The sequence below is a fragment of the Helianthus annuus genome, chromosome 5 (genome assembly GCF_002127325.2).
Source record: "Helianthus annuus cultivar XRQ/B chromosome 5, HanXRQr2.0-SUNRISE, whole genome shotgun sequence".
NCBI classification, from domain to species: Eukaryota; Viridiplantae; Streptophyta; class Magnoliopsida; order Asterales; family Asteraceae; genus Helianthus; species Helianthus annuus.
This window is the reverse complement of record NC_035437.2, coordinates 43096702-43109944: the sequence shown is the minus strand read 5'-3', so window position 1 is coordinate 43109944 and position 13243 is coordinate 43096702. Positions and strand designations below refer to the sequence as shown.

General features: G+C 33.3%; 1 non-coding gene across 1 annotated transcript; it reads right to left on the bottom strand.

Moving 5' to 3' along the window:
• Nucleotides 1-12553: 12553 nt before the first annotated feature.
• LOC118492764 lies at nt 12554-12659 on the bottom strand. The gene has a single exon (XR_004894766.1). It is a non-coding gene; the product is annotated as a small nucleolar RNA R71 (small nucleolar RNA).
• Nucleotides 12660-13243: the final 584 nt, after the last annotated feature.

The window sequence follows — 13243 nt, the reverse complement described above, 5'->3', positions numbered from 1 at the left end:
TATAGAGGGGATGGTGTAAATGTAATATACATATATTGACTATTATATTAAATTACTAGAATAAGATTTTAGAGCCAATTACGTATATTCGTATGCAATTCATAAATTATATATATACACATAGTCTTAGAATCCTGTAAAAAGGACATTTTCCGTGAGAAGTGTGAGAAGCCATAAGAATTGACATGTAGGCATCATTGTTTGCACTTAGGAATAATGTTTTGGATTGTTTTGGCAAGAAAAACACCAAACATAACAATTTAAGACACAATGTAATAATTCTAGGCTTAAAACATAAAACACCATGCCAAGAACGTTAAGTGGTGTGTTTTAAGTGTTAAGCGGTGTGTTTTAAATTTCACGCCCATAATATGTTGCATTGTGTTTTAAATTGTTATGTTTGGTGTTTTTCTTGTCAAAACAACCCAAAACATCATGTCTAAGTAAAAAACATGATGCCTACATGTAAATTTCTATGCCTTCTCACACTTCACACGAAAACGATCCTTTTTACAGGAACCTCACCCTATACACACACACGCGCGCGCACACACACACACACACACACATATATATATATATATATATATATATATATATATGTGGTGGGGTTCATGCTAGAACCACCTTTATTGCGAGAACCGCGAGAACCAATGTGAACACAACAAAAGAAACCCACTACACCACCAAAAACCTAAAAAAACCTAACCCCCACCCCCTCTTCCCCATTTTGATCACATTGCCTAACTTAGTCTAAAAACCAGGTTATAATCAGGTGTCTTTTTGGCATTAAATTATTATAAGGTTTATAAGTTATGTTGTATACTACCCCTGGTTATCACTACACAACAGTTATGCCAAAAAACACCCCTGGTTATAACCAGATTTTTAGACTGAGTTAGACAATGTGATTAAAATGGCAAGATTATGGAAAAGTCAGAAACCCAGAGAAGAAAAAAACTATTTGGACTAAAATGATAATTTGGACCAAACCCCAGGAACTAAAATGGCAATTTACTCTATTTTTTACTGAAACATAAAATTTTCAAATATGCCTATTTAACTAGTTTTTTTCCTTTTTTTCCGTTTGTTTACTTTTTTTTTCCCATTTTTTTCTTTTTGCCTTTCCTTATCCTTTTTTACTTATTTTTATATTTCAACAATCACCAAAATTTGCAAAACAAATGCCTAAGTTTTAATCAATTAGGGAACCAAAAAGTTATGCAAAAAAAAAAAAAAAACAATCTCCAACAATCAATGTGAAAATCTTTAAATTCCAAAAAAAAAACAAATAAATTACAATACTGTTATGAATATATTTATTATTAATGTGGTTATCAACACCAAAAATAGATTAGCTTTCTCTCCAAGTTTTGTACACCTATATATACCACTATTGTATCTCATTGTAAGTCATACCTATCAATGAAATATTAATCTCCTTTTCTCTACATCTCTTCTATATTGTTTAGCTATTAGGCTTGTTGTTTCACAACACGTTATCAGCACGAAAATGCTCCCTTCAATAACCCTAATTATGACCGCCGCCTACTTGTTCGCATGTGCCTCGTGGATCTGCTTTCTCCCACTTGCCTTGTCTGAATTCTGAATGGTGGTTGTGTGGGTAAAATTAGCTCATAAATCGTGAATTCTGGATCTTGGTAAGCACAATCTACTTTATCTTTGAATGTTCCTTTTCTTGGCACGTAAGTATCAGTATACAATTAGTATACAATTGATAATATTTGCATGCTAAAGTATAAAACAATGTTTTTCATAAATCCTTCAAATACAAATTTTAAAATTACTTTGTCTGATAAAGGTATAGAGTTGATTTTTGTATATTCTGTTTCTCAAAAAAAAAAAAATCAAGTATTAATTGATGTTAGCTGGAATATTCAATAGATCTATATGTATATTTTGTTTTCTTCTCTGCATTTGTGTTTACAACCTGATTTAAATCTCACCATATAATTAATTATAATCTCAGCTTATAATTAATTAATTATATAATGTTTAATACATTAGCATAAAGATATCGAACCATTTAACGCGTGTATGCATCTCTTGTATATTTTTAGTATTGTTAGTTTTAGTCTCATCTTCGTATGAATTGCTAATGTCTACGTTGATTATTAAATTAATGATGATTAGTTACAGAATAATCTGTTGTTGAATAAATGTTATTAATGACATATACTTTGAATAATCATTTTTTTTTTGTTTACTTACCAGACTATATATTGAGAATATGGAATATGGCACATATACATTTAGAATATCTTATGAGATATATTTTATGTTTAATCAAGATATGTTATGTTAATTATTTAAATCAAGATTTTGGTATATATACATTTCATATCATGGTTTTATTTTGAAAACTATTAGTTATGGAATTTATAAACCATAGTCAATAGGCACAATTTTTTTATATAAGATACATATTTGGTCAATGTTAATAATATACTTGCAGGAACTATTCGAATATTATAATATAATCCATTTAATGCAAAAGTTATGCCATCACTAATATGTGAATATTTTGACATTAGATTAACAAGCTGTTGAATGAAGATTGGTTCTAAGATGCCATTTTATTAAATTAATTAACTACTACATGAAAAGATGGTTTTAATATATCTATTGTATTTGTACATCAATTAATGACTGTACATCAATCAATGACATGTTTCAAATCGATATGAGATTCATTAATATGCCTTATTTTTCACGAACCCAACACTTATGTTAATATGTGTTTACTGAATTACATAATATAACGATGTTAACTGAACTATCAAGATGTTAATAATTGAGCACGATATCATTGCAAATTATTTGGTTTTAGTAATAGGTGTTATTTCATACCTGATATGTTTTATATATGTTTGTATTATTGACAAATAATTTTTATGTAATGCTTATATTAGTGACATATATTTTATGTAAGATATATTTGTGATTGGTTATGCCATAAACTCATTTTTTTTATTTATAAGTGTTTAAAAAAATCTTATTTCACAAAGCCTTAATATAACTTGTTTTATATGGTGACGTCTTATAATGTCATGTATTATTATACTTTATATACAAACCTTCTATTCTATATGTTATGTTTATCATATATATACTATTTAATAGAATAGTTAAATCAAAGTTGTGGTTTACTATCGATTTTATGAAAGTGTATAGATACATTTAGACATGACACCTGAGGCGTCTCCCTGATGTTCATTCAAGTTATTAAAGGTTGTAAGATGTTAGACTAATAAATCTTACATGACCTGGACATTGAAATACGGCTTAGTAATGATATGTGAGAATAAGTTTAATTATAAAGAAAACTTGATATAAGTTTTCCATTTGGCACGCCTAAGACATGCTTCTAAAGTAGCAATATCGTTAAAACGGTACAAAGGCTTGATATGATTTTATATTTGTATGGCTGAGAAAATAATGAAAAACCATGAAACTTGTTTAGTTTTACTCTGATCCATGAAAGGAATATTTATTGATCATTGTGATCGTTGACATAATTGATAAAATTTTAATGATAAATGAGATCGACCATCAGAAATTCAACGATGATTATGTAAATAATAAGATTGAACACCACAAGTGGCAAATAAAGAGAGTGATTATAACATGGTGGTTTAAACTTTGAAGTTATAATATATTCTCTCATATCTTACGTTTTGTATTACATATGTGCAAGTAATACATGTATGATCATGAATCAGAAGTTTATGAATTATTTGATTAGTTGGCATGAACGGTTAGACCACACCGTGTATTGATGATGTGAAATTTATTGAAGAAACAGAAGATTCTTCTTGGCAATTAAAAATGTTATGTTTTCTCTCAAGGGAACTTAAAACTAAAGTAGGTTTGAATCCCTAAATAGTCTGGAATGAATAAAGGATATATGTATCCACACATGATACCATTTAGTGTTTTTAAATCGATGCATCGTCTAAATGGTTATCGAATCAACAACATGAAGTTTGTGTGACTTATGGCTTAGCTAATGGGATAGCCAGCGCAATATTCCAGATTGCATATATTTATTTCCCAAGTTATTAATGATCATTGGAATAAGTATTGCACTTAATGTAGCTTATGTTCATATACGAAGTGTTTTGTTAAGACGATTGTTGAACGTATATGATTGATAGCAGAGCCAATAATCATGAGAGCACGTTTATGTTTATATATAAGTACATGTAATTTTACATGCAATAACATTAATTCACATCAAGCCAACATGTAATAGTTTCTCCCCATTATTGTTGGTTTTTGGTCAGGAACCAAAGATGTCTCTTCTAAGATTTTGGTTGTGCGGTATATATTGAAACTGATCCATCACGACGCACAACGATGGGACCTTAAAAGGTGGTTGGGAATATGTGATAACGAATAGAGCCTTTCATGAGATATTTATTTACGGCTCAATTAATTGATATCCATCTCAATGGATTAACATTCCCAACATCAGGGGGAGATAAAAAGCAGTTGGAAAATAAATGAGTTAGTATGAATTATCATTGATCCTCAAAACTAAAAGTATGAACCAGAAGTTCAAAGGATAACTCAATTAGCGAATCCATTACCAGGCGCATTCACTGACCTTAAGAAGGTGACTATGTCACATATACCAACTGCTAATGCTCCAATTAAGATGAGTGTTCCAGAAGAACAACCACATGTTTGTAATGAGTCTATTGCACGTCTGAATCGTGGTAGACTAGTCAATTCCAATAATAAAATTCCTCGAAAGTTGGAGCAACTAATTAAGATGGTCAAGTCGAGGTTATATTAAAAGGGTCTCTTGAAGAGACATTAGACATGATGGTTCCAGAAGAACCTCAGGTACCTGAAATTAAAGAGATCTCGCTAATTTGTATCATGTCTAAATATATATGGAATTTAATTAAAATCGACGTCGTTATACTTTGGTATATAAAATAGCGCTTGAATGATAAAATGATAAGGATCAAAATTTAAGATCTGCCTATGAGAAATGATTGGCCAAAAGCGAAAAGACGCGAATAAGGCAGAGTTGAATTCTCTAATGAAATTGATAGTTTTAGGACCAATACTCCATACAACTGAATTTGTAAAGTATGTTGAATACAAATGGGTCTTTTATGCGAATCATGTGAAAATCAAATTAAATGAGATAAGGAAAAATTGGTGGCATAAGGATTTCGCAAAAACCCATGATTGGTTATAAAGAGACACATTCTCTAGTGGTGGATGCAATGACTTTCCAATGTTTTATCTGTCTGGTAATATAGAGAGAGAATTGATATGCGTCGTATGAATGTTATGTATCACTTGATATTGAAAGGTCACATGAAAGTCCTGAAGGATTAAATTATGTAAGTCATGTAAAGTAAGTTCTCGAGAACAATGTGATCATTTAAACATATTCGGATTTGAAAAGGTTATGATTATTTTACATGTTGGATATAACTGGAACTCCTGATGAGTTTCTAAAGCTATTGAGTGCTTAAAATGTTAATTGAAACATCTTAACGATGTAATACTTGTGCACCAAGAAACATACATAGAAAACTTGTACCCGGTGATTGTGATATCTCAATAAATAGTGTACACGCATGGTACAATATGGATTTCGGAGATAAAAGCAAGTGTTCATGACATTTTTGCATATGATATAGATATTTATGTGTTAAATGGGCAAATTTTATGTCGCAAAACTTCTAAAGAGTGAAAGCACGTGCATATTTGAATAAGATGGTACAAATTCCCGTATGGATTGATAATGCTAGAAGCATTGATGTCAAAACCTTAAGAACATACTATATGAAGTTGACAAAATATGTGTGGACTAAAATAGTCGAGTCGAGTGTTGTACAACTCGAGATATTCGCATAAAGAGGGATATAAGTTTGATTAAATTAGCCATGTTTTATCAACATTCTACTTTTAAAAGTTCACTATAAACGCAGTTTACAGTGATGATGTTTAGGCATCATCGAGAGAAACTGTCGAGCTTTTAGAGGGAGAATTTTTTTTTCTAATGACCTTGGCACGATCTAATTATTACTCGAACTGCAGTTCGAGTATATGTAATTATATTTTATCAATCACTCAAGTACATCTAGAAGATGATGTTGGGATATTTTAGTATGGACATAGTTGAACCTTAAAGTATGTTAAAGGTTGTTAAGTCATTTGTTATAAGAAATGCCTATTATCATCTCTTACCAAAGTAGAGATTCTATTTCTAGAAGTACCATCAGTAAATGCATGTGTGCACTAAAATGTTTTGCTAGCTATGTATGGTTATAATATCTTTCACTTGAGGTTATTGTCATGATATAACCTTTGTCAAGCGAAAAGACATTGGAATGAGTTCAACGAAATATTTCAGGTATAAACGATATTTGATTATATTTTACTAACCTATCAAAACAAGTTTGGTTAGTCTTGTAGATGCAGGAATGTAACTAAACACAGTCCTAGACATATGATATTTTTGGAAGGAGGCACCTAAAGTCTTGTTAGAAGATTATACAACATTGCTCAACATAAAGGATTGCACATTAAGGGATCGAGCGACAAATCATTGACTACAAAAGCTTTGATCAACTTTCAAGAAAGATGGACACACGTCACTTAAAGGATACATGTTAAAATGAGGGGGAGACTTATTTAAGTTGCACTCTTTTTCCCTTGACTAAGTTTTGTCCCATTGGGTTTTCTTAGTAAGGTTTTTAATGAGGCGACATACCTGATCTAGAATTATCAGGGGGGGACTAATGCGCATTACACGCTGCACTCTTTTTCCCTTAGCTATGGTTTTGTCCCACTGGGTTTTCCTAGCAAGGTTTTTAACGAGGTAGCATCAAGCGTATTATGTTGATAACCAAGGGGGAGTGTTATGAATATATTTATTATTAATGTGGTTATCAACACCAAAAATAGATTAGCTTTCTCTCCAAGTTTTGTACACCTATATATACCACTATTGTATCTCATTGTAAGTCATACCTATCAATGAAATATTAATCTCCTTTTCTCTACATCTCTTCTATATTGTTTAGCTATTAGGCTTGTTGTTTCACAACAAATACCAAAAAAATCAATTACTCAACTGATATAAACTTTTGTATTCGTTCCCCTTCCCCTTTTACTTGTTGATGGTAATTAGAATCTTCAGAAGCTAGATTTTTATATGTTCTCATGGTGTCCAGACTCAGGGCCGGCCCTGAGAATTCATATACCCTGTTCGACTTTGAAAAAGCATGCCCTTAGGCCTTAACGAAATTTGGTATTGTGCTCGTTAAAAGTCTAAATCTAATGTCAATGGGCTAATAACTAATATAAACCATAAAAATAGCTTTGTAAGTTGACATATGTTAGTGTTTGTATGGGTATATCCGATTAATTTATTTATTTTTACATATACATATCGGAGATTTTTTAAAAAAACGTGCCCTTTGAAATATTAGGCCCTGGCCGGTGGTCCTCCCTGCCCACCTTCAGGGCCGACCATGTCCAGACTCAACACAACGCGGACATTTATTTCATTTTAGGGTTGTCATGTGATTTATTTCTATTCTTTCTTGGTCTTCTCGACGGACGTTTAATAGTAGGTAGGTATATCTTCTCCTCGATATCTATGTGTACCCATTGATCATTTATAGACATCAGAGCAACTTTTAGAGCATAAACTGCTTTAGATTTCAAGACAATGAAATACAAATCAAATATTTGTCTCAGTTTATATCCTGAGTGATAGTGATAAAAGAAGCTGCATGCAGACATAGAATGCCTTTAACATGTCAAACTCAACAAGTACAATTGCATTCAAGTAACGCCTCCCACCGCTTTTCCATGCGTTATCACTTCGGATCGTTTTCACTACTACAAACTTAGCACTAACCCAAATTTTATATACGTCATAGACAAATATTGTTTCAAAATACATGTAACAAATAATTAAAACAAAACATTATACTCATGTTAGAGATTCGGTGAGATAACTCCTAGTATTACGTACTAAAGCACCCTTCCACTATTTAGAATCCTCCATTTTCTTTGTTAAATCATATCATAATCTTCTCCCTACACACATTTAAGACAAATCTACAGATTTTAATATAACAAAAATGAGTTGACTGACTTTTTATACTTTTTTGACTAATGACTTTAATATGTTAAAATTATGTTGAGTGACTTTTTCGTAAAAGTTAGAAAGAATCTTTGCTATTAATGATATTTGTCATGATCATTATGGAACTCGGTTATTATTTAGTAACTAGAATTACGACCCGCCGGAATGCGGCGGGGATTCTTTAGTTATAACTAAGTCGATTTAGGATGCGCACGTTATGTTGAACCTTTCAAACGGGAAAAAAATAGACGATGTAAAAACGTTCACCCACACACGTACGTTGCGTCGTGTTAACTCACAAAATTTAGAACGAAACGTAAAAACGTTAAACCAAAGACGCACGTTTCGATGTATTTAGTCACAAAATTTAGAACGAAGCATAAAGCGAAAAATTTGCGGGAAATGAAAATTATAAAGGGCCAAAGTTGAAAGGAAAAAATGTTGTGAGCATAGATTGCAAAAGATAAAAAGTTTTATGTTAAAAGTAAAAAAACAAATAGTTTTGCGTTAAAGGTAATTTATGAAATACATTTGAGTGAAAAGTAAAAAAATCAATTTTTTTTTAAAAACCCTCAAAGCTAAGGTTACAACAACCATATGCATAACCATTTTTTCTTTGAAAAACTCCCAAAGCCAAGATTACAACACATCAGTAAAAAAAATCAAAGTGGTTAAATCGCAAAGGATGAAAGCTTTTGAATTAGAAGTGAAAAATTAAATTAATCAAAGGGTTAAATTGTATAAGATGAAAACTTTTGAATTAGAAGTGAAAAATCAAATTAATAAAAGAGGTTAAATTAACAAAGATTAAAACTATAAACTTAAATTGTCAAGATTAAAACTTTAAGGTTAAAAATGAAACAAAGATTAAAACTTTAAACTTAAATTGTCAAAGTTTAAAACTTTAGGATCATAAAGGGAAATTCCAATTTTTTTTGAAAAGCTCCCAAAGCCAATTATACAACTCTCATATGCATAACTTAGTTGCTTTATAATAAGGTTATAATATTTTTTTCTTCACAACTATCTTAAACTTGAAGTTAATTTACAAAAAAATAATCACTAAATGTTGAATAGGATTCATATATGTCCAGTTTTGTTAACATAATTTTATTTTATTTCAACACCTACAAAACATATTCACAAGATTTGAACTATTAGAGCATCTGTGACTTTAAAATATATTTTTTTATAATTTTTTTTTTTTTTTTGAAAAGCAAGATACTGGATTAAAAAAATCTGGGAAACCAAGCAAGGAGCTAGAAAAGCAAGATACTGGATTAAAAAAAATCTGGGAAACCAAGCAAGGAGCTAGGAAAGCTCCGGGAAAATGTAAAGAGGCAAAATAAAGAGGATTGACATCAGACCATTCTCCATAACAACAAACCCAAGATAAGGGAATACTTCTTTACAACAAGTGGAGGGAGGAAAAGGGCGGTTGCCTTTTTCCTTTTTTTTTTTTTTTTTTCGATTGTATATTTACTTGTCATTTTCTTATTGGTTCGGGTATATTACAATTTTACCCCCAAGTTTAAAATTACGATTTTGCCCTATGTTTAAAGTTACGGGTTTGTCCCTGGTTAAAAATTACAGTATTGACATCGCTTTAGTTTTTGGTAAATTACGATTTTACCCCATCCAAAAATTACGATTTTGCCCTTAGGTAAAAATTACAATGTTGCCAACGTTTTGGTTTCTTTAAAAGGTGTGTGGGGGAATAGTGTCAGCCTGCTGCATGGCACTCCCACATTGGCCCGGGTATATTACGATTTTACCCCCAGTTAAAAATTACGAATTTGCCCCTGTTTAAAATTACGATTTTGCCTATGGTTCAAAGTTACAGCATTGACATCGCTTTATCTTTTGGCAAATTATGATTTTACCCCAGTAAAAAATTACAATTTTTTTCCCTCCGTTCAAAATTACATCATTGCCATCATTTTAGTTTTTTTAACAAAACTATAGAAGTGTTTGTTTTAATTTGTTGGCTCGATTTAATTTTTCTTTCGTGTCAATGAGCTGCTTAACACTTGATAGAAGGGTAAATAACCGTGTTTTAACATGTGTAAATATAAGGTTTTAAGTGTTTATCATCATAAAACATGGTTACTTTGAGTGTGTTTCTATTTGTAGGTACCTAGAGCTTAACGGATGGATATTGAAGCTAAACGGGAGGTTTTCGGGAAGATTTATGAAGGCTAGAAGCTTACACACAAGTTGGGAGTTGAAAAATGCAAAAAATGGTGAGAAACCAGTACTTGGCGCAAGAAGAAACCAGTTTGGCGAAACTTGGTGTCAGTTTGGGCGCAATACAGATGCTAGTCAGTCAGGGGCGCAACCTTGTGCCAGGGGGGCGCAACCTTGCGCTGGCAGCAGATAGTCATGCGAAAATTCAGGATTTCACTTTATTTTAAGATATCTTCAACCCCAAAACGAGATATTCCCTAACCCTAGCCGTTTTTCACTTCCTAAGGACGAATTTTGGAGTTCCCAACCTCAATTTTCATCAATCTTTCATGCAATCAAACATCCAAGACAACCAAGAAGATCAAATCATGACTATTTGTGGCTAGATTCTTTTGTGACCACCTCCGGGTGGATGGTTCATGTATGTGAAACTCAAACCTTGTTTATTTAGTTTTTTGGATTGTTTTTCATAACTTGAAGAATACTTGTGGTTTTGTTTTGTTTAAAAGAATTGTGAGTGTTGCAATTACTCATCTTTTACCATTCGCATTCGGTTTTCTTGCATCGTGAGTAGTTTGGTTATTGGGTGGTTCTTGGCACTTATGATTTGGTAATTAAATTGCATAGGTTATTATTAAAAACTTGTCTTTGATTATCAATCAAACTAAATTGTTAACAAGACCTTTTGGTATCTGTCTAATTAAACAGGTTTGGGTGAATCATTGAACCGGAAATCCGGGGGGGGTTGCTTTTCTTTAAAATTGATAACTTTCTTAATTCTTCTCGATCAAAAATCTCAAAATGCAATCAAAGCAATAGTTTTTCTTAGTTTTAGTTAATCTAGGTTTCTACAATCAACACTAACCACATATTCCCTGTGGAGACGACCCTACTTACCCTTGCTAGTAAAGGTACTTAGGACCAACTTTTAAACTTGTTTTTGACCGACCTTTCGACATCGATCAAAATGGCGTCGCTGCCGGGGAATCGGTGCGCTTAGTGTTAGTCGTTGTTTTAAAAAAAATCAAAAAAACCTAAAAATTAGAAAAACCAAAAATATTTCTTTTTATTTGTTTTGTTCCGCATTACGCTTGGTTTCTTGTTTGTCTGTGTGCAGGTGATTCTCGTGTTGCATGCATACCAGGTTTTCAAAGAAATCCTCACCGCTCTTATTTGATCCAGAAATTGAGAAGATTGCTCGACAGAATCTCGTTCTTCTCCGTTCAGCAGTGAAAACTAAAGCACAGTCATCAACAGTTGCTCAAGATCTTGAACAAGCAGCTCACGAAATGGCTGATCAAGAGCCACAAAACCAAGTCCAAAACGATCCAATCCCTCCCATTCCAGATCCACCAATCCCTCAAAACTAAAATCAAAATCAAAACCAGAACCAAAACCAGCCTAATAACCAAAACCAGAATCAACCACCACCACAACCATTTCCACAATTCAACCCAGGCCCACAAAACCAACATGGGAATCTAAATCTCCGACATGGGGAAATTATTCGTCTTAACCAACCACAACATCAACACGGGTATGATGTGGATCCCAACCAAAGAGAAGGCAGTGTTCACACGTGGGAATCCGGTTGGGAAGATGACGATTATCAAAACCAGTACGATGGGAGATATGCTGATTACAGATACGACGAAGGGTACAATGTGAATCAAGGACACCCAGTACAACAACAAGTCAACCAAAGAAATCACATCCAGCGGCCGATTCCACAAAATCAAGTTCATAATGGAGTTCCACAGTTTAATGCGGGAAATCAAAGAGCTAATAATCGGTTTAGGGGCGAGCAGATACAGTTTATGGATGGTGTCCCACAAGTCATTCAAGGGGCACCAATTCAAGGCGTTGAAGGCCACTGTCGACCCGTTATAGTACCCAACTCATCAGCTATAGTTACACCGGTGGGGAATAATAATCGACCCTTCGAGGTGAGGCCTCAATACTTAGGCCATTTGCCGAAATTCTACGGAAAAAGAACCGAAGAGCCATACTTGCACATTGCAAGTTTTGATTCAATTTGCCAAACTATAGGAGGTTCGGGTTTCACAAAGGATGAGGTGAAGTTGATGTTGTTTCAATTTACCCTGAAAGACAAGGCACGCCAATGGTTCGCAACATTATCTCCTGGGAGTATTTACACTTGGCAAGAGATGCAACAGGTATTTTTGGAGGAGTATTACACAATGAACAGAACCAGTGAAGCTCGGGAAGTAATCAGAGCTTTCCAACAGCATTCAGGGGAGACATTTCATGAGGCGTTCACGAGGTTTAAGGAGTTGCTGAGGAAATGCCCCCATCATGGCATTCAGACATGGGAGTTGATCAAAGCGTTCTATGATGGGCTACTTCCTGATGATGTAAGAGATCTTATCGCCATCAGTAATGGTACGTTTCTCACCAATACAGAAGCTGCAGATTGGGCATATTTTGAGAGACAGAGTGCTACTTCTAAGAGACAGGCACAATCTAGTAGGAGGGCAAGATCGAGTTCAGCGAAGTCGGTTGATTATGAAGCTGAGGAACGGGTCAAGAAGTTGAGGCATCAAAACTTGTTGCTTGAGCGTCAGTTAGCTCAAATGAACCTTGGAAAAGGGGGTGAAGTTAAAACCACCAATACGTTTTCAGTGTGCACTGAATGTGGAGAGTTAGGGCATCAAGTCGGAGAATGTGCTGTGTTGGGTGGTCAGACCGATGAAGTGAATCAAATCGATGGTGAATGAAAGAAATATGATATGAAATCGAATACATATCATCCAAGTTTGCGAAACCACCCCAATTTTAGTTATGGTAATTCTGCTAATCAGTTGAACCCCAATTTTCAGGTACCTAACCAAGGAGGTCAGCATTATCAGAATCAGCAAGGAAATTACCAACAAGGAGGTTACCAGA